Source organism: Ambystoma mexicanum, chromosome 5p, assembly GCF_040938575.1.
Source record: "Ambystoma mexicanum isolate Mex_15411 chromosome 5p, UKY_AmexF1_1, whole genome shotgun sequence".
NCBI classification, from domain to species: Eukaryota; Metazoa; Chordata; class Amphibia; order Caudata; family Ambystomatidae; genus Ambystoma; species Ambystoma mexicanum.
The window spans coordinates 18252872-18276390 of NC_090930.1; the positions used below are offsets into that span (position 1 = coordinate 18252872).

At 45.7% G+C, this 23519-nt stretch overlaps 1 long non-coding RNA gene across 1 annotated transcript in view; it reads right to left on the reverse strand.

The window, feature by feature from the left end:
* The window catches only part of LOC138481613 (uncharacterized), a 131817-nt gene that overhangs the window by 90114 nt on the left and 18184 nt on the right, over positions 1–23519 (reverse strand). Inside the window, exon 2 of the long non-coding RNA XR_011274283.1 lies at positions 13282–13408. This is a non-coding gene — a long non-coding RNA (uncharacterized lncRNA). The remainder of the gene's footprint in view (positions 1–13281; positions 13409–23519) is intronic.

A 23519-nucleotide genomic window follows, 5' to 3' on the forward strand; every position in this document is an offset into this window, starting at 1 on the left:
CCGTTACTCCAGAAGAGTCAAGGAAGGGCATATTATGTCCCGTGGGCACATATGGACCAGACGTAACCTGATGAAGACACTCTCTTCACTCTCTGCAGGAGTGGGGAAATTGATTTTTGCATTGGAGGAACATACCGCCGGTATCACGTTGGCCATAGGGCATAGGAAAAGCCCATTTGTGGCTCTGATGGTGGAGCGATCAGATGAGCTTTGGAAAAAAGTGTGATGTCCGGGGGTTCAGCTGGACATGAACACCCATGACGGAGCAGCGTTCAACAAATATAGGGCATAGGTTTGGGGGGCTCTGCAAGTTATGTATATGTCGGATATAAATTCGATATTAACAAAGACAATGAAATTGGAGGATCATCCTGCAGCAGTCACCAAACGTTAATTCAGGAGATGTGGAGAGCAGAGGCAGGAGAAGGGTGGGTTCAAAGTGTGGCAATCTTTTTATCACATGCTAAAGAAAAAACTCCTTAAGGAAGTCCAGCATAATTTAGATAAGGTGGTAGAAATGGAGTACAAGAGTTGGCCGGAGATTAAAGCAAATATTGTGCATTTTTGCAAGAGAAGACAAGAAAAAGAGAGAGAGAGAGTGTAGAGCAGGCACAAAAAGCAGAGGGTAGGTTTGTACAAAATAAATTGGCAAAGATGTATCCAGAAGGGACAGTAATTACAAATGCTAGCGAGGGACAGCAGGGACAACCGGAACAACAGGAACACAGTAAACCAGGTATGACGTAGGGGTGGATGGATGGGTATCTTCCCAGTCCACGACTAAAGAAAGGGTTTTCCGAGGGGCTGGAGAAGATTTATGTGAGGGAGCAGGTCATTTGGCAGATTCAAAGAAATGAGTCCCTGGTTTAATGGGCCAATGGGAAATAGTAATGGAGGATTCAATGGGAATCAATTTTGGTCATCTGGAAGGTTGGTACATTTGTATTTTTTATTTTGTATTTTATTTATTTCTATAGCGCACCAGGCCCATGTGTCACAAGATTGTTGTATGCGGCTACATTACTTTATTTGGGAGCCCAATAGATGCAAGCCCTGACCCTGCCATATGCTGCTGGCTCTGTGTAATCGCAGCAAGCACAGGTTTAACAGAACCCAGTGACAAAGAAGCAATGGGGGCTGCTCAGGCCTTTGGGATTCCACCGACCATGCCAGCACAAGCATCAGTGCAGACATGGGACAAGAATACTTTACCCCAAGGAACGGTTAACCTTATATAGAGCAAGTGTGTTCAGGGGAGAATCCTTTTTCTCTGCCCGCTGCTAATAAGTACCAGGAGTAGGACAGCCCACAGGGGTCTCTGATGTGTCCACTTCTGTCTGTTACCACCAATCCAGAAGAGGAATCCCACATAGGTGTGAAGGTTGGCGAGCAAACATTCCCATTCATGGGCGACAGAGGGGCTACGAAATCTTGCATTAGGGATGGTGAGTTCCCCTTGTCAGGCAAAATGATGGCCACACTGGCATTCTCTGGGGCTATCCTGGTGGTTCTTTATACTGAAGATCTTCATATTAAGGTAGGTACTCAATACTTTATCAGCCCCGTTGTTGTATTGCTTGGATACCCCAGCAAATCTCTTGGGCACAGATCTCCTCAGTTGACTCTACATGTTGATTGCTTTTACAGAGTAGAGTATAGTATGCTCGATTCCGGGGTTGTGTCCGGTAACGGAAGCAGTGCGTTTTCAGGTCTATTGTACTGACAGCGTGACTAGGGGGGGTTGCTGCACATACAGCATTTTTTGGGGGTGATGGTTTTGTTGAGTCGGGTCCCGAGGATCAGAAATCAGACTTGGCAGGCACCGATTGAGTTTTTATTTCACCCTGATGGGCCTCAGGAAGTAACACCAGGCACTGTTATGATTTTCTTAGAGGCTGTAGTTATCAAGAGGAACATGGTGGTTCTCTCAGGCACAGATGAGGAAGGCGGAGAGTGGCTCACTGTTCTGTTGCATCGATCCGACCTTGTCGTTGAGGCATGTGTCCGATGAGCAATTGTTCAAAGACACCAAAGACACAGTACAGATGGTCTTTGAAATTGAGATGACTTGACAGATTACGATAAAGCAAAGGGAAGTACCACAGACCATGCTCATCGTTAGAAATACATCACCATTCTGGAAGGAGGATTTGGGAAAAGTCTTGGAACAATTTGTGGATCAGCAATCCCCATGATGTGGGGCTGCTAAAGAGTGTTGGAGCAATGAGGATAAAATGTAATCCCAGTGCGATATTACTGTGGGTTAAACAGTACCCCATATCTAGGGGGGTGGACAAAATGATTTACGAGACCCTTTTAGTGCTGTTGAAGCAAGGCATAATACAACCTTCTGTGTCCCCATGCAATACAGCTATCTACCCTGTGAAGAAAGTGAAGGGGTCCAGTTGGAATATGGTTCAGGATTTACACACCCTTAATAATATTGTTGTTGCATAATTTCCGGTGGTACCGAATCATGTCACCATTCTCTGTAACATCCCTAATGGGACCACCCACTTCACAGTGATTGGTTTTAAAAAATGTATTTTTCTCCGTTCCCTTACACCCCAATTCTCAGTACCTTTCAGCGGTTAGATATCGTGACCAGAGATTCGAGCACACAAGGTTGCCTCAGGGGTACTACAAATCTCTGAGTGTCTTTAACAGGGTGGTTCAGATGGATCGGGGGAATGTACATGTTTCCAGTACCATAATTCAGTATGTGGGTGATCTATTCGTCTGTAGCACTTCAGAGGAGCAGTGTCGAGGAGACTCAATAATGCTGCTCACTCTGATCGTGGAATAGGGGTACAAAGTGGATGAAGAAAAATTGCAGCACTGCCAGAGATAGTATATTTGTGGAATGTAATATTGCCTGTATCACGTTGGCCATAGGGCATATGAAAAGCCTATTTGTGGCTCTGATGGTGAACCGGTCAGATGAGATTTGGAAAAAAGTGGGATATACAGGGGTTCAGCTAGACATGAATACCCATGGCTGTGCAGCATTCAACAATTATAGGGCACAGGTTTGGGGGGCCCTGCAAGTTAAATACCCGGATATGCCAGATATAAATTCGATATTAACAAAGACAATGAAATTGGAGGATTATCCTGCAGCAGTCACCAAATGTTAATTCAGGAGATGTGGAGAACAGAGGCAGGAGAAGGGTTTTTTATCACATGTTAAAGAATAAACTCCCTAAGGAAGTCCAGCATAATTTAGATAAGGTGGTAGAAATGGTGGCCAAGAGTTGGCCGGAATTTAAAGCAAATATTTTGCATTTTTGCAAGAGAAGACAAGAAAAAGAGAGAGAGAGAGAGAGTGTCGAGCAGGCACAAAAAGCAGAGGCTAAGCTTGTTCAAAGGAAATTGGCAAAGATGTATCTAGAAGGGACAGTAACTACAAATGCTATGGAGGGACGGCAGGGGCAACTGGGACAGCAGGGACACAGTGAACCAGGTATGACACAGGGGTGGATGGATGGGTATGTTCCAAGTCCACGACCAAAGAAGGGGTTTTCCGAGGGGCTGGGGAGCAGGTCATTTGGCAGATTCGCAGAAATCGGTCCGTGGTTTAAAGGGCCAATGGGAAACAGTTATGGAGGATTCTATGGGATTCAATGTTGGTCATGTGGAAGGTTGGTACACGTGTCACAGGATTGTTGTGAGCGGCTACATTACTTTAATATGGGAGCCCAATAGGTGCAAGTCCTGACCCTGCCATATGCTGCTGGCTCTGTGTAATCACAGCAAGCACAGGTTGAACAGAACCCAGTGACAAAGAAGCAATGGAGGTTGCTCAGACCTTTGGGAATCCACTGACCATGCCAGCACAAGCATCAGTGCAGAAATGGGGCAAGAATCCTTTACCCCAACGAACGGTTAGCATTATACAGTGGCAAGTGTGTTCAGGGGGGGAATTATTTTTCTCTGCCTGTGCTAAAAAGTACCAGGAGTAGGACAGCCCACAGGGGTCTCTGATGTGTCCACTTCTGTTCATTACCACTGATCCAGAAAAGGAATCCCAAATAGGTGTGAAGGTAGGCGAGCGAACATTCTCATTCATGAACGACACAGGGGCTACGAAATCTTGCATTAGGGATGGTGAGTTCCCCTTGTCAGGCAAAATGATGGACACACTGGGATTCTCTGGGGCTATCCTGGTGGTTCCTTATACTGAAGATCTTCATATTAAGGTAGGTACTCAATACTTTATCAGCCCCTTTGTTGTATTGTTTGGATACCCCAGCAAATCTCTTGGGCACAGATCTCCTCAGTTGACTCTACATGTTGATTGCTTTCACAGAGTAGAGTATAGTATGCTCGATTCCGGGGTTGTATCCAGTAAGGGAAGCAGTACGTTTTCAGGCCTATTGTAGTGACAGCACGGCTATGGGGGGTATCCGTACATACAGCATTTTCTGGGGGTGATGTTTTTGTTGGGTTGGGTCCCGGGGATCAGAAATCAGACTTGGCAGGTACCGATTGAGTTTTTATTTCAGCCTGATGTGCCACAGGAAGTAACACAAGGCACCATTGTTAGGATTCTCTTAGAGGCCATAGTTATCAAGAGGAACATGGTGGTTCTCTCAGGCACAGATGAGGAAGGCGGAGAGTGGCACACTGTTCTGTGCATCGATCCGACCTTGTCGTTGAGGCATGTGTCTGACGAGCAATTGTTTGAAGACACCAAGGACACAGGAGAGATGGTCTTTGAAATTGGGATGACTTGACAGATTACGATAAAGCAAAGGGAAGTACCACAGACCATGCTCATCGTTAGAAATACATCACCATTCTGGAAGGAGGATTTGGGAAAAGTGCTGGAACAATTTGTGGATCAGCAATCCCCATGATGTGGAACTGCTAAAGAGTGTTGGAGCACAGAGGATATAATGTAATCCCAGTGCACTATTACTCTGGGTTAAGCATTACCCCATTTCTCGGGAGGTGGACAAAAGGATTTACGAGACAATTTTGGTGCTGTTGAAGCAAGGCATAATACAACATTCTGTGTCCCCATGCAATACGGCTATCTACCCTGTGAAGAAAGTGAAGGGGTCCAGTTGGAATATGGTTCAGGATTTACGCCCCCTTAATAATATTGTTGAGGCAGAATTTCCGTTGGTATCGAATCATGTCACCATTCTCTGTAACATCCCTACTGGGAGCACCCACTTCACAGTGATTTTTCTCTTTTCCCTTACAACCCAATTCTCACTACCTTTCAGAGTTATGTATCGTGACCAGAGATTCTAGCACACAAGGTTGCCTCAGGGGTACTGCAAATCTCTGAATGGGGTGGTTCAGATGCATCGGGGGAATGTACATGTGTCCAGTACCATAATTCAGTATGTGGACTATCTATTAGTCTGTAGCACTTCAGAGTGGCAGTGTCGAGGAGACTCAATAACGCTCCTCGCCCTGCTCATGGAAAAGGGATACAAAGTGGACGTCGAAAAATTGCAGCGCTGCCAGAGATCGTATATTTAGGGCATGTAATATCGCCTGTAGGAAGCAGGAAGAAAGGTAATGCCGGAGAGAGCCACTGCAATCCAGAGTCCGCCTCAGCCAGTCACAGTGAAACAGATGTAGCAGTTGTTTGGACTCTGCAACTATTGTAGGTCATGGGTTTTTGATTACTCTAGTTATGCAAGGCCCTTACTGCAAGGATTTAAGGAAGTGCAGAAGATGAAAGGTCTGATAGAGGGGTCGGAGGAAATGGGCACTTCTTTTAGGAAACTCAAGGCTGCAATCAGTAATGCTAAGGTCTTGGCGACCCCAAATTACGAAAAGCCATTTAATCTTTTTTCTCATTGTAAGAGGCAAGTGATGACAGCGGTGCTGACCCAGAAAATATCGCTATGCCACAAACCGTTAGCAAACTACAATGAACTCCTAGACCCAGTGTTGAAGGGCAATTCCCATGTGAGTAAGCTCTAGCAACAGCAGCTTTTGGGAATCAAAAGTCTTCTACCATTACTATGGATTGCACAGTGACATTGTACGTGGAGCATGCGGTTATTGTGATCTTAGAAAAGTCTAAGTCCACGTCAATGATGCAGACCATTTCAGGGTATTAGGTAATTTTGGGATTACTGAGATTTTACCGAATCAGAAATGTTGAAGAAAGAAAAAAATGAAAGTCATTTGAACGAAAATGACTTTTGGTTTTCACTCCCCTGAACATTTCTGACAACCCACTCCCCTCCACCCGCTTACGTACCTCTCGGCAGCATACAAGGAGGTTGGCCACCATGTCCTGCATCCCTCTGCAGCGTTGGTTCCCTTCATTTGCATGAATGAGAGCTGGCCACGCAAGGTCCTTTTTTTTCAAAATTTTATTTAATACGGATCGGGGACACCACAGCAACCCCTGATGGCATTAAAGTGAGCAAGGGTAAGGGGCCCACCCCTGCAGCCCCCATGGCCCTTGTTCACTATAATGGAACGAAATGGGGGATTAATTTGACATTTTTGGCTGTAGAAATTTTCTTACAGCCAATTTCCCAATAAATCTGGCATTTGTTATTTTTTTAAATAATGATACCCTCATTTTGTCAAATGCATCTATTCATCCAGTGCGATGTGACCTAGTCAATCCTGCAACATTTGCAGCAGAGCCAGTGCAGCCTCTGGACATTGCTCACGATTGTGCCACATATGAAGAGGAAGAAGAGGGTGTATGTGAAAGAGAATGTCCTGGAGGGGGGGAGGTGATTGTTGTTGATCGGTCTTCAAATATCAACCAGGAGATGCATGAGAGGCATAAGGGTGCAGCTGTCATGGGTCTTGTAGGTGGGGAGTACCGGGTTAGACTGAAGAGATGGTTGCCTTCTTATTACTCTGTGTAAGCGGCGGAACAAGCGGCAATCATCAAGGTGCTAGAAATGAGTAAGGGGTAGCAGTTACTGCTTATTCTGATTCTGCGTATGCCACCTCCACTATACATTCTGGGTCATCAAGATGGCAGAGAAGAGGGTTTAGGATGTCTGGCAGGTCCCCTCTCCAGCATGCTGCACTGCTATCCAGACTAACTGAAGCGTTAACTTTGCCAGTAGAGATAAGTTTAGTTAAATGCACTGGCCACTCCAACTGCACTAATTCAACTCGGTTATGATGTCACAGATAAGGTGGTGAAGGAAGCGGCATATTGACCTGGTGTATCCCTAACAAGAACAGGTAAGTAGATTCAAATGGAATTTTCTAGTGTGCAAGGAGTTCAGTCCCAGAAATACCACAAGGTCAATGAGGGGTGTCTTGCCCAGGCCTATGATCCATCCAAGGAGCTTCACATCAAATTTGTGGATATGATTATGTGGTGCAATCATTTCAGATATCTAATTGTGGTAGCTTGTCCAATCTCCCCGTGGCTTGAGGTTGCTCCCAGCGTACATCCTCTTACCAAACGAACAAAAAGATTTCTGGTGAGAGAGGTATTTCCCAGGTGGCAAATTGTGAGGTCCTGAAATCCGACAATGGAGTCCACTTTTTCAATGCCTTGTTAGCAGTGATCACTTCACTTTTGGGAATCAAACCTAGGGTGTGGTTGGTGTACCACCCGCAGGCCAATGGGATCCTGGAGAGGCTGAATAGGGTTCTTAATGCTAGCTTAGCCAAACTGTGTACAGCACTGAATCAATCTTGATTTGTTTGCCTTCTACTGGTACTATTTTATTTGAGAAATCAGCCAGGGAAGGACCACCACTTGAGCCCTCATGAATTTGTGACTAGCCGTAGGCTATACACACCTCTCACCCCAATATGCATGGCATCAGACAAAAACAAGACTGCAGTGGTCCTAGGAGAGGAGTTAAGGAAGTACCTTAGGGCCTTAAAGAAAAGTGTTAAGATTATATCTTTGCAGGTTGTGTCTTCTCACCAACCGACAGCTGGAGAAAACAGTGAGACTACTGATGATGAACGCAAGACATAGCTTCTACCGGGGGACTGGATCTATATCCACACTTTCGTGCGTCTTTGGAACGAGTAGCGTTTTCATGGGCCTCACCGAGTGAACTAAGCAACTCCGACTGTGTGAAGGTGGAGGGCAACAAGAATTGGATACATCTTAGTGCTACTCCAAGGGATACCGGCAGCCCTCCACTAGCACAGGAGCAGTCATAACATTTAAGTACTCCTTAAGGATTCAACATTAGTTTCAGTGCAAACAAGGGTGCGAACAGAGATCTGGAATTTGAACCATTTGTTTATGAAAAGAAATGTCTAAATTTGCAAAACTGGATATTTGTATGGTTTCTATAGTCTTTATGTCATCGTGTTTGAGGATGACAACCAGGGTATATACAGAACATTTTAAATTGTCTCGTTTTATGAAGTCCGAGGGGAACATTTTAAGAGGAAAAAGAAATGTTGACGATGATCTTTTTGATAATGGGGCTGATGAACTATATCCCACAACAAATGCACATGGTTTTGCAGCAGATAACATATGGTATAGCCATATGAGGAAGGTGGGGAGAGAGAGAGATCTGTAGGATATTGCCACATCTGTTTTCCCATCCCCCATGCTTCTGGCATTCCTAGGGTGTTTATCCTGAGTGAGCTGTAAGTAGCAGATTTGCTGTGTCTAGTGCACCTGGCCCTCTGCAGGGTTTGAGGGCAGTTTAAAGGGCAGTCAATTAATCAATCATACCAATAGATAAAGACTGTTCAGTTACTGATTGTAAAGAGCATAAAGATATCAAGTGTGCTCAAAGAGCCCAACTGACTTTGATTTTTCTACAAAATCAATGGGAGTAAGGGGTGAAGAGTTGCAGAGCTGGAGGAATGAGGGGATTTTTAGAATACGGGGGTACAAATCAACCAAGAGTGTGGGGTAGTGTGGAGAAATTATTTGCAGCATCTGACGTGACTCAAGGAGCCAGAGCAACCTGTTAAATACAGACACTTACCCATTTTTCTCTGTGTTTTAAGGGCGATGGCACTGTGCTCATTGGCACACATGCAAACTGCATGGCTGGAGGTACGGCTGCTCTTCTAAATAACTTTTGTACCTGTGGACAGAATGTGAATAGGCAGTTGCCTCCACCGAGGTGTGAGCAGTTTCTCTACCCTTCATGTGCCCGTTCTTGTAACCCCCGAAGAACACCTAATTTTGGCCCGTCCAATGCCCCCAAGTTACACCTGTGCCCTTTGCGTCCCTTTCATCACCTTATGTGGAAAAACCAAGGACTATGTTTGACGGTGAAAATAAGGAACAATTGCAACATAGAAGAACATCTAAATACCTTTCTGCCGCATCATCACAGGCTTTAGCAGACATTCCCGATTGATACCGTCTGTTTAGCCACAATAGGCTCCAGGTGACCAGGTAGTAACTCTTTGTGAACACTTCTGAGTCAGCGTTCAGTGCCATTGGGGAAGAGTTGTGGGCTATGAGGCTCATGACTTTGCAAAACTGGTATATACTCGACCTCCTAACAGCAATGGAGGGCAGAGTATGCCGGAAGATTGGGAACACCAGCGGTACATTTGTGACTCCCCATGACACAGAGAACAGTACCCTCACGAGAACCATTGCTACCTGGCATAAACTCAAAATGATCATGGAGACTGAGGCTGGGATCACCAAAAGTTAATAAATTGACTCCTTGTTCTCTTGGGTACCTTCTTGGTTTAACCTCGCTGTGAGGATTCTATTGCCTATTTCTGTCTTATTTCTCATTCTTTTCTGTTCCTGTCAAATGCTCTTATGATGTTGCTCTGCCTAGGTACCAAAAGTTGCTATCATGATGAATGTAACCCTGTCCAAGGCTAGGTCCACCACTGCTTCATCCCATATGGCACACATGCGAACTGCATGGCTGGAGGTACTCAAACTGAAGTTGTCTTGTGTCCTCCACCTGTTTGGCATGCTTGTGTGGAACAGCTGGTAGATTGCGGAAATGGTGGGGGGACGAGTTGGGGTTGTTCGGCAGAGGCGTATCGCCATATTGGAAAAGGTATGGGGGATGATTGTAGGGTAGTTCACAAAGAAGATGATTATGATTTGTTAGTGAACGTATTAACTAAATTGGGGAATGTTGAGTTTGTCAGGAAGGGTCCCCATGATTACAAGGGGTTCATGTTGTGTGTGCTGTATTAATGACTGGGGTGGTGGATAACTGGGCACAGTGTTGCAATTCAATATGTATCAAGCGTAATTAAATATGGATGGGGTATGTTACTTTTAGTGTTACTGTTGGTTAGAATTCATACATATTAGATCTACATGTGCACAGAAAGATACAATGTTAAAACCGCAAATGTAAAATGAACACAATCTACATACAGTGTGCTCTGAAGTACATGAAAACTGGAGGACATAGAGGGTTTCAATGCACATGCGAAGGGGGGCCTGTCCTGAGATCCCACAGTAAAAAACGAATAACATTTATAAGACATACACACAGAGAAATATATAAAAGGACTCTTTTGATCATACAGAGAAACATATAAAAGGACTTCAATAAGGAATTTATATAGATCTGCCTGTAGTGGGGTTTTGTGAGTTTATTCGGAATTTGCAGTTAACAGTTGCAAGATGCATTATTAGGTAGCTGGAAAATTCTGGTTTGGTGGGCTTGGGGGGTTAACAGACGAAGAATGAGTCCTCCAGTATAAGGTCAGCCATCAAGCAGTTTGTAGGTTTATGGCTTAACAGTTCCGCAAGGAACAGAAGTAATCCTGTTCATTGCATTGAAGTCGTGTAGAGGGGACTGACCATTTGTTTGGCCCAGCAATAAAGATGGGGCCCAAGGCCAGGTTGTCCGATGTTCAATTGTTCTCACAGGGTGAAACGAGGGGCTGTACATTTTGTAGTAGTGGTTGCATAAATTAGATTATTTTAAGAGGAGTGATGAGTCTGGGCCGGATGAGATCACAATTGGTAGTTCAAAGACAACCTGTTTGTTCAGCCCTTCCTTGTATTGCTAAAATATCCAAGCGGACCATGTGCAATCACACTTAAGGTTAAAAGGCCCTAGGTCAGTTGTTACTAAGTAATGAATTATGCTACATGTGCATGTTTCATTGTACCATGTTATCACAATCTACCCCTGACCAATCCCCAGCAAAGGCAGAATACAATAAGAAGATTGTTGTAAAGATTGTCGATGACCAATGAGAAAGAATTAATTTGGAAAAGATGGAACTTCTTTGTAAATGTTTTGTCCAATCATGTTTGAGGGGTGGGTGGTAATAAAATATCTGTGTTTCAGCTGTTGCTTAAATGTATTGAAATGTATCAATTGATGTAGTTTGTTGAGACTTGGGTTAGTTTGGTCCGATAGTACCTCCTAACTGCTCCCTGGATAATTTGTACAATAAACCTTGCTTTGCGTACAAAACATGCACACGTTCCTCGGCTGGTGGATGCGGTGTGGGCTGAGGTAATTAGGGGTCTGCACCTACACTATGTTCCTGCATTATGTGTATGTAACCTGTACTGAGATCTAACCAGTAAAATACTTACCTTCATTGCTCTGGAGTTCTCAGTGTCATCTGTGCAAATGTACCTGCGTTGACTTATTTTATTTATTTTATTGTTTGCTTGTTAGGCGCTTATACAATAAGAAAATACGGTTTCAAAGCACTTATAGATATGGTGGAACTCCGTCTGGTCTTTTCACAGGATGGAGAAAATGTATGCATTATTATGGGGTCTGGTAAGGCCCAGCCCTCAGTAGCATGCACTCATGGAGACACACACACCTGACTCAGTTGGCAGGTTAGAAGTGGCGCACGTGAAAACATGCGCTACTTTTATCAACACTTCTCACATGGTGTGTCACATGTTGCTGCACATGTACTACAGCACGAGTCTGGGGAGGGTCTCAAACTTAACATCCCATGCCTACTAAAACAAAAATCAAACATTGCATAACTTGAAAAAAACAAATTAATGAGCTGCTGCTCCACTGGCCCTCAGTGGCAATCAACCAAGTCCAATGGCCTTCTTCTGTGGGTGAGCCACATCTTTATTACGCAGCCTCCTCTTTGCTGCAGCTCCCACGCTGCTCACCGGACCATCCTGTGCTCCAACCCCTATGAAGAACACATCTTTGTCTTCTAGCTCCCACATAGCGATCACGTCCTCCTCCTGACTGCTGTTTCTGGGCCACTCTCATTCTTCACTGCTGGCTGCCATCTGGGCAGCAACCTCAGGACAAAAGTCTTTCCCTGGACCTGTTACCTTGGTGGCACTTATGGATGGTCACAGAGTTTTACAAAGAGCGGCAAAGTGCCCTACTTTGTGGCATTGCCCACACTGTCGCCCCATCGCCGGACAACCTCTGTAATGTGGCAGTACTCTGCCGCATTACTCACATGCCCGAGGGTCAACATTTTCCCCTCTGGCTTTCGGGTTGACACACTTCCCCCTCCACTCTTCCTATTCTGCTCCTGGGACAAACAAACATCACCTATCGCCAGCCCCTTGATGGTGTCCTCCATCATAGCTGAACGTGTTGTGGCCAACTCATGGTCTCATCCTAGCTTTAACATTTTTTATAGGTACATGCTGAGCTCTTTTGATATTTGAGTTCGCAATTTGCTGGAGCGGCATGCCAAATCACTTGGCTTCTGAGCTCTCCCTCTTCATCCACAAAAGCACAATTGGCCACTAGCAGTTGAACCCTCGTGTAGAACGAGTCAACTGACTCATCTGGGCACTGTGTCGCTTGCCACAAACTGAACCATTCAAAGTCAATGTTCACCATTGGCGCAAAATATTCGGTAAGCACCGTTTTTGCCTCTTGATAGGTTCCAGTTCCCGGAGACAGCGTTTTATTGAGCCTGTGGATATCACTCCTGCATAGAATAGCAATAGGGTCTTGTTTTTTGCATCATCTATTATTTCAGCCGCCTCATAAAACATGCCCAACCTTTCCAACCAACGTGCCCAGTTGGCCCCTATGGACGTAGGACTCCCCTTCATATCAAATTTTGGCACGGAGTGAATGTGAAACAGGGGACCCTGAGATTGTACAGGCCCACCCACTCCTTGTCTTGATGCTGGGGCATTGCTCACTCTCTGGCTGGGCCCCTGAATGTTACTTGGCCAAGTGTTTGAAGGCAAGTCCTGAACACTCACACCAGAGAGAATACAACCCGCTAGGGAAGATAGGCCCAAGTCAATCTTGTAAGTATAGCAGGTTTTAATCTCACACAAAGATGAGAGCAACAGCAAAACACTCTGCTGCTAAGAACGTTTGCCAAAAAATTTTACAAGCAGAATATTATAAAGAAATACATCATCATCAATGTCATAAAAACCTGCGCGGCTGGTTGATGTGCGCCTATACAGGATCCGCCTGCAGCATAAGGGATGCCAGGTCATTGGTTCCAGCCCAGTCCATCTGTCTGCCATCATGTGGGTGCCGCAGAGTTCATCTCCTTCTCACTGACGCAGGTCAAAAAACAAATAATCTTTTCAGTCTCCTGGGGTAGCTCTTCCTCCCCCTCCTATCCTCTTAACCACGGAGTTCCCCAAGGTTCTGTCCTGGGCCCCTATCTCTTCTCTCTCTACACTTCCTTCTTAGCTTCTATCATCTCCTCCTTGGGCATCTCGCACCATTTCTATGTGGATGATACCCAGATTTTCCTCTCCTTCTCCTCTTTCTCTCCCGACATTCATGATAAACTATCTTCTTGCCTTTCTGCTATCAAATCCTGGATGTCCTCTCACCTCCTTACTCTTAATACTGAAAAAACTGAACTCCTCTTCTTCCCTGCCAATTCTCTTACTCCACCCTCCCTTCCTGCTTCCATTCTCTTTTCCCCCTCCCACCTCTCCTTCTCTTCCCATGCCCGTAACTTTGGTCTCCATATTGATTCTCACCTCTCTCTATCTCACCATATTTCTCTTACTGCCAAATCTTGTCGCTTTCACCTCTACAACATATGTAAAATTCGACCCCTCTTTACCTTTCATGCTACTAAACTTTTAATTACCTCCCTCATCTTCTCCAGACTCTTCTACTGTTCCTCCCTTCTCTTTGGACTCCCCTCCTCTCATCTCTCCCCACTCAAATCCATCTACCACTCTGCCATCCGTTCCCTCTGCCTTCTCCCACCTCTCGATTCCATCTCCTATTCTCTCTCCTCTTTAGGTTGGCTCCCGTTTCACTCCCATCTCAAATTCAAGTTCCTCTGTCTTGTCTTCAAATCCCTCTATGGTCTTGCCCCCCACCCCATCTCTCCTCCCTTTTAACTTTCTATACCCCTTCTCGTTCTCTCTGTTCTGCTAATCTTTTCCTACTTTCTCCTCCTCCACCTTCCTGTGCCCCCTCCCGCTTCCAATCTTTCCAACTCCTTGCTCCCTTTCACTGGAACCACCTCCCCCTTCACATCCGCTCTTCCCCCTCCTTCCCTTCCTTTCGCTCTTCTCTCAAATCTTACCTTTTCACTCACCCCCTAGCACCCTTTGTTTGTTCTCTTCCTTCTACCTCACCTTCATTCCTCACCTCCTACCACTGCTCTTCCCTTCCCTCTCTACCTCCTCCTCCCCACCCCCTGCTTCCATATAATCCCACTCTTTCCTCTCCTCTTCCTCATTCACCCTAACATTCCCTCTTCTCCCGCTCCTATCCCCACTAACTCCTTCCTTTCCCTCGCTCACCCTGCCCCTCCCCACGCCCTCCTCACCTCTGCAATGTTGTAAATTGTTCTTTAACTGTTTTCGTGTTATGATTCATTTACCATCTCATGTTTGTTGTATTTTGCCTGTTCTTATGTAAAGCACTTTGGATTAAAGGGCTATATAACTTCAATAAATACAAATGCAAATACAAAATTAACTACACTCCCAACACAATTCTGCTTTATCATTATACTGTGCACCTGGCAGGCTTTAAGACTGGCTTAAAGGAGGTTCTGGGGCACTCTAACCTCCACAAAACATTTCACTCAGTCCCATTCGCGCCATCCAGCTCCAAGGTCGCCACCCTCGATTTGAACTATATTTTATCCCTCCCAACACCTCTCAATACAAATCATACGATTGTCGCTCAAAGACGTGCACTGACCGTCCTCTGTGAAGTTTAGTCAGTTATATGGGCTATAACTTTTGGTCACCTCGGGATGGGCCGGGTCATGCTTTGGCCAGTGTGAGATAACATGCACACCAGGCGCCGGTCTATGATCGCGGCGTTACAGAGCACATTCCTTATGGATAGAAAAACATCTTTGCAACACTCATAGAACAATGAATGAGTTTTATGGCGGTTGGAGGTGTGGGTTGTCCTCAAAGGAGCTCAGGTATGGCTGGAGATTTCCCTTATCTCATAATTAGGGCCTAGTACATGAAAAGCTGCATTCGCTGCGCAGGTCTTGTCTCCAAACCATGGTTACTAACAACTAAACAGAATGCACTAACATCTACCCAAAATGGCAGTCTTGCTTTCGCCTTGGGCTATACTATGTGGGTTGATTATATTGGGGTGAGGTCGTAGCACCATCCCTCCTGCCCCATCATAGTGCTTTGTGTGCCTCTCGCCTTACTCTAAAGTGCTTAGGGGGGTGGGACGGGGTCACGCCCTTCCCAACAACTTCCAAATTGCAAATTTCTGACAGCTCCCCAGTTCCCAGTGAACCTGGGGTCTTTGTCCATCGGCTCTCTTTCCATTATGGGGCTGTGCCGCTTTAACCAAGTTACTGTGATTCTCTTGGGCCACACCACATAAAGCACTCTCAGGATTAAGTGCTGCGGTAGGCAGGCCAACTGCACCTTCTTGCCGGCAAAAATACCTGGGAGAAGTGTCTGTTGACGCCTTCCCACAACCTCACGTCTTATGATCTTTTTCTCTACCTGTGGTGTCCCCTGGGTGTCTAACCTCTCTCCCTGGCTGTTCATCCAATACCTGGCACTCCTTGCCCACTGCATTGCCACTCTCTGCTCCAATTTTCAGTGCTATGCGGATGACACTCAGCTCATTTTCAAGCTACCTTCTGCCAACTCTTCCCCGTACCTCATCTCTAACTGACTGTCTGCTATCCAGGAGTGGTGTGCCGACAATGACCTCTGCCTTAATGCCAGTAAGGCTGAGATTCTCCTCATCGGCACACCTACTCCCTCCTTTCCTGTAGCTCTCTGGTCGGCCTCCCTTGTCCTTCTTCCTGCTCCCATCTGCAAGGCTAAAAACCTGGGGGTCATCTTCGACTCCACACTCTCTTTCTCACCTCACATCTCTGACGTCTCTAAGAAGTCACACTACCAGCTGCACCTACTCAGAGGTATTCTTCCTTTCCTCTCCTTCCCCCAGAAGCTCACTGTCTCCAGAGCCCTGCTTCTCTCCAGACTGGACTATTGCAACAGCATCTTTCTAAATCTGCCTGCTTTTAATCTACACCCTCTGCAACTCATCCAGAACAGGCATGTGAGACTTGTCCTTGGCCTCAAACCCAGGGACCGTATCTCTCCACTGGCTCCAAGTGGCTGAAAGGATTAAGTTAAAAACCCTCTGCTTCGTCCACGAGGCCTTCTGGGGCCTGAGGCCTCAATACCTTCAACTCTCTCTTCCTAAATATCTTCTCTCTTGAGCTCTTCGCTCATCCGCCTCCAGTTACTCAGAGTGGATCGGCCGAACTCTCACGGTGGCGGCCTAGCTATCATCGCCAAAACTAGCCTCTCCATTAGACTTGCCACTCCAACTACATGTCCCTTATGCAAAGTTCTCACGGCTAAACTTCCCCTATCTAACAATCGTACTTTAACGATCCACCTGATATACAGACCTCCTGGCCCACTGGGAACCTTTGAGGAGGACCTCACAGATATCATAACTAGCAACACTAAAATCCACTCACAAACCCTGCTACTGGGGGATTTCAACCTCGACTTCAATGAGGCTGTAAACAAACACACCCAAGCTATAGCTGCACTTCTCAAAGATCATGGACTCTCACAAAAAGTCCTATCCCCCACCCACATCAAAGGTAGAACCTTGGATTGGGTGGCTGACTCGAACTGTAACATTATTATTACAGATAATGTACCACAATTATGGTCCGACCATCACTCATTACTTTCTCAGCCACACTCGACCTCCTTAGTCCTAAAACCATTGAGATGGCACGCCCACTCCCCACAAGAAGCAAAAAGGACATCACAGCAGAAAAACTACTCCCGCACCTCCTGCCTGCTCTGAATAATGTTAACAATAATGCTGACCCTAAAGCTGACCCTAAATCTCTAGTGGAAATCTTCAATACTGCCATGTCCCAAGCCTTGGACTCCGCCGCCCCACTAAAAATGCGCAAAGCCAGACAAAAATCCCACCTCAACGCATGGTTCACACCTCAACTTAAAGAGTTGGGATTACAGAAAAGAAAATTGCAAACGATCTGGTGCCACTCCCCGACTACTGTCAATAAGGCTAACTTAACAGAACTCTCCAAATACTACAAAAAAGAAATAACCAACACAAAAAAAATATATTCAATGATAGAATTGCAAAAGCTAGCTCCAACACTAAGGAACTGTTCTCCATCCTCCGTGAAATGGAAGTCCCATTTCCACCGGCAGACACTGTCCCGAAGGACAAGCCATGGTGCACAGCAATTCAAAAAGCCCTCCTAAACAAAATCACTACACTCCAACAGAAAATAGCAATCAAAAAACCCTCTCTGCCCCCCTCCGAGCAACAACCATCCCCTGACACAGGGTGTAACACAACTACACCATTTACCTTTAAAAAAATCTCTATTCTTGACACGGAAAAATCATTCTCTCTCTAAAACCATGTAACTGCAAGGGAGACAGTTGCCCGGCACAAATCATAAAGGATGCGGCTAGAGACCTTGCCCCATTTATCTCCAAGCTCATTAACGCTTCCTTTAAAACCAATACAGTACCTAATAACCTCAAAGAATCCTGGGTCCTCCCCCTGCTTAAAAAACAAACACTAGACCCGACCATCCATACCAATTATAGACCAATTACCACTGTCCCCTTTCTACTTTAAATTATTGATAGAGTAGCCTATATTCAAATTCAGGAATACCTAGAAGCCAATCACCTACTAGGATCACGACAGTCTGGCTTCCGCCCACTCCACGGTACGGAAACTGCCTTGCTAGACCTTAAGACTCAAATTGACGAGTTGAAGCACAAGGGAGAAACAGCTATGCTACTTCTCCTGGACCTCTCTGCAGCGTTCGACCTAGTGGATCACGCAGTCTTATGTAACCAGCTTAGATCGGCGGCGCACTTCTCAGGGGAAGCCATAGCCTGGGTCCAATCCTTCCTGGCCAATGGCCAGGACAATGCGAGTCTTTTCCCCACAAACGGCTGCTGACCCAACTCAAATCTCCTGTGGAGTACCACAAGGATCCTGTGTCTCACCCACTATGTATAACATCTTTACTAAGCCTTTGTTCGACAAATTGGACAGACTGGGTATCACCTACACAAATTACGCAGATGATACCCAGATCCTCATTCCCCTTTTGGGCAACTTTTTGCAGGACACAGCCTTAGTAAACAGAGTATACCTCCTCATTCAGGCATGGATGGCATCTCACGGCCTCTGCCTGAATGACGATAAAACTGAGATACTAATCCTAGGCTCTGAAACTAACATAAAAAAACTTAGCCCTAACTATACCGCCTTCAATATCGACAACAATCTCATCAAGGTGATGCCAGTGGTCAAAACACTAGGCTTCTATCTTGATGCCACTATCTCGCTTAAGAAACAAGTCAACTCACTTGCATCCTCCACAGCTTATACCTGTAAGCTTATCCGAGCTTGCAGACCATTCCTCTCTACCTCGAGTTGCATCACCCTCGCCAATGCCCTTGTAATGTCGAGATTAGACTACTGTAACACTCTCTACTCAGGTGCCAACAAAAATATCATCAACAAAATACAAAGAATGCAAAATAACGCCCTAAGAGCAGCACTGAATATCCCTAAGAGAGAACACATCTCTGATGCTAGAAGAGAGGTTCACTGGCTAAAAATATCTGACAGGATACTTCTAAAAACAGCCTCCCTTACCTCCAAATGCTTAAACAACATGGCCCCACCCTACCTTGCTGAAAGGATAAATAGATCGTCCACACGTCCAACGAGAACAGCCAATGCCCATACCCTGGAAATGCCTAGATTTAAACGTGTCACAGCTGGAGGATCTAGCTTCCCAGTTATTGCAGCACAAACTTGGAATGCACTTCCGCTTGACCTCAGAAAGGAACAACCATATCCTAAATTTAGACTCAATGTAATTAAATGGCTACGAACGAATGACTGTTAGCTTACCTTCTCGGTACCTTGCACTCCTGTCTCTGCTGCATGTCTCTTAACTTGCTTCCTTCTGTATGCCACTGTAACCATCCTGGCAACCTATTTTCAAACTGTCTTGTATATTTTATGCTTCTTTGTACACATTATGTAATGTAACCAAGCTTAAGCTGTCTTGACCTCTACTGCGCCCGGCTACCTAATGGGTTTGGCGCGCAATACCAAATAAATAAACAAACAAACAAACTCCCTCAGGGTCAGTCGCTTCTACAAGCAACGAGTTGGTGGTAGATCTCTCTTCAGCTGGGGTCTCCCTCTGGAACAGCCTCCCTGAAACTTGAGGAGAACCACCTTCGGTTCCGAAAGCACCTAAAAACCTTGTTCTTTGCTTCTGCTTTCTCTCCCCCGCTGAAGTCCTGGCTGATAATGAGACTGCACGGGTTACCTAGCCACCCATCTGATCTTGGGCCCAAGACCTGCCAGATGCACGCTTGCGCTGCCTCCCTGGCAACCCCTGTACCTGGGGACTTTTTTCTGTAACGCTACAGTCCCCAAACTAGCACTTATGTCTGCACTCACCCTGCACTTGCCACCAGCTGGCCGTTCTTTTTTTATTTTTGTTATTATTTATTATCCCATGCACTGCACCCCCCCCCCCTTTCCCCTTTTCCTTGCACTTGCGCAATCTGAATGACACCTGGCCTAGTAAGATTGTTGTCTGTCTTCCCTCTGTTCCCGTCCCTAGCCTCGTCGCGCCTTGAAACACTTGCATAGCTCTCAACTCACACGCTTTTGGCGGGTGCCACCAGTCTTTTAAAGGGTTGACTCACCCGCCAAGCCTCCTGCACGCCCATTCATTCCAATGGGCGTCTCACCCGCCAAAAACAAAATCGGGTGATTTCACCCGCCTTTGCAACACAAATGGTTGAGAGCTATGCACTTGTGTTATAAATGTCATATCATATGCACACATGGTACGTTTCCCTCGTCGCCAGTGCTATTGGGTATGGTAAGGCCCAGCCCCCAGTTGCATGCACTCATGGAGACACACACACCTGACTCAGTTGGCAGGTACTTGGAACTGGCACACGTGAAAACGTGCACTCCTTTTATTAACTCTTCTCACATGGTGTGTCACACGGTGTTGATGCACACGTGACATCGCACGAGTCCATACATGCCAACCCTCCCGATTTAGGCGGGAGACTCCCGACTTTTCGCGAAAAAATATTGCTATTTTTCGCGTTCCCCCGCCTAAAATATAGATATGGTGGGATTCTGTCAGGTCTTTTCACAGGATGGAGAAAATGTATGCATTAACCTACAGGACTTTACCTAAATTTAACAATAAATTTAATGTTTTTAATGCATATCTAACGTAGAATATCAATTTGTTAACTCACCCGTATGTAACCTTGCTTATACAATTTTCAATAAAAACCATTTAACTTAAAAAAAACAAATCCGGAAGCCCGGCATCTGCTATAATCGTGAGAACTCTTGTGTGTAAGCTAGTGCTGAAGAGAGCACGGCCTCCATGTCTGTATTTGTATTTTGTATTTTATTTAATTGTAACGCGCACCACCAGGCCCGGGGGCATCAAGGCACAAATTGCTCTGTGAGGACATGCACGCTGTCACGGGAGGCTATGGTGCAGCCATGGATGTAATGTCCTACCTCTATGGTCATTGTTTTATTTGTTTAGAGGATGAGTCCTCTGTTTGTTGCTGTTAGTTAGTGGGCTGCGACCCACGTGTGAAGGGGCGGGGTTACCGCCCAGGAGTTCAGTTCGAGATTAATAAATCAGAGTTCAGACGTGCATTCCTGTCTCTGCGACTCATTGCTTCGTATTTGAATTGATTGCATGTGTGCTTTATTGACACACGGCGCTTCAGGCGAAGCACAGTCGAAACACAACATTGGCGACGAGGCACAAGCAGCATCGAGGCCGGTAGCATCATCATAAATCAGCCACGAAAACATCCGAGGTACATAAACGACCACACGTGCGCGTGTTTCTCAACGTGGCATTCCATTTCCATGTCTCATGAAGTTATTTACTAAAATATTAACAGCAGCATTATACTTGCAGAAATATTCGCCGTATCAAAAGAAACCATCAAAACGCATGTGTTTCATTCAGAAGCCAGCGTTTCTCACCAATCGAATTGTACGTCACTGCAACAGCTAACCACTGCATGCTATCCAGCACGATCCAAGCACAAATTTGCAACGCCTGAACACAAGTGTGCGAGAGGCTACCACAAATCACAGAAAAATGTCTGAAACCAACACAGACAGTGGCATCATGAGCCGTGCAGCCAGCTCTACTCCACGCCACCCTGCACTCATGGAAGAGAGTGCATCCGAGTCACTCCAACTACAGGCCATGCAGCCATTTGACATGGCAGATACCAGCAGTCTGACACCTAGATGGATCAGGTGGCTCAAGGAACTCAATATTTACATTGATGTGTCAGGAGTAAGAGAGGAACGCAGACTTAAAGGCATCCTACTACACTCACTTGGACGAGTGGTGCGAGACATCGGGCCTCATTCCGGGTTTGGAGCTAACCATGGAGTAATTAGCTCCATGGTTGCCTCCGAAACCGTCCCAAATCCGGCATGGTGAATGGAGTAATTACCAGTCCATTCCAGGGTTGGAGGGACCGGTAATTCCACATTCACCTTTTGCCCTTCCCCATTCCCATTTCTGCCCCATAGGGCTCAATGGGAATGGGGAAGGAGGTAATTACGGCACCGTAAATTACGGTACCGTAATTACCACCGAGGTACCTTTGCGGGTCCCGTACTTAAAGGATAGTTCCGGGACTTTTTTTTTTTGTCCCTACGGTTCGGCCATGTGTTTTTAAGCATAAATCGGTAGATCGTAGAAAACTTTCCTATGGACCTTACCTGACTTTTCGTCCATTAACGCACTCGAAATCAGCCGCCATTTTTTGATAATCCTATCATTTCCCCCCATCGCCCTGGATCACCTGCTTTTGCGGCACTAAATCAAATCCCCCGCCCCTGAAACAGACTTTATCAAAACATTCATATTCCCCGCCTCTATCCTTCACGTGACTGTGCTGCGTAGGCAAACGCGCCCAGGCGTCTTCTACGCGACTCCACACAGAACCCGGAAACCAACACAGATTAGCTCACAACACAGCGCGCCACAATTCGGAATATGAACGTGTACTTTTAAATCAAACCGCAAGATTGTAAATTTGGTAAAGTACATTTATTTGACATCAAATGTTTAGAGAATATTCAGCGATTTGCATTTTTATTTGCTCACGTTCCAAAAAGTTCGTTTTGAGGCACGCGATGTTCCTTTGCTGTACACAGGGTCTTAGATCATCTCACAATACAGCGCCACAATTCGGAATATGAAACTGTGGTTTAAAAGCAAACGGCAAGATTGTCCATTTGGCAAAGTACATTTATTGGACATCAAATGTTTAGAGAATATTCTGCGATTTGCATTTTTCTTTGCTCTCGATCCAAAATAGTTCGTCTTGAAGCAAGCGATGTTCGTGTGCAGTACACAGGGTGTTGGTTTACGATAAAATAAGCTCTTCGGTCGCACTGATAATCGCATGGCTGTTCCAACAACGAGGCACTAGGCCACCACAACGGTCTGTATGTTGCATCTAGCCGTTAGTACCGCGTAAGGGCATACTTGTACTTGGCGATCGTCCCATAAAATGGTCAGGGTGCTAACGTTGTTCACGCGGAGAAGCAACTGGCGGTTATAAAAGCCATCCGCCGGTGTCTGGTACTCGTGACACATACAATAATGAAGGATGTACCTGTTTTAAAAACATAAAAAATGAAATTAGTCTCACCATCAGATCTTTATTAAAATTATTCATTTTATATATTAGGTCGGGAAATTATTTCATACCTAGGACAGTGCAACTGGGTATTATAGGTCAAGGGGGGGCTGTAGGATACTGAGACAGTCCCCCAGTGCAGGGGTTGACAGGGAGGCAGTGCAGGTGGAGAGTGGAAGGGCCCAGGACCGAGGTCGCAGACAGTGGACCAGTTGTAGCAGGGGAGAGGGAGAGAGAAAGCAGAAGCAAAGAGGAAGGTTTTGAGGTGCTTCCGTAAAAGGAGATGGTTCTCCTCAAGATAGTGCGCGGTACAAAACAATATGCCACATAGAACGAACAAGTACAACTTAACCCGTCTTTAAAGCTACTGTATAGTATTTAAATTGCGGTATAAACTCATCTAAAGAGTTACTTACATTATATTTGC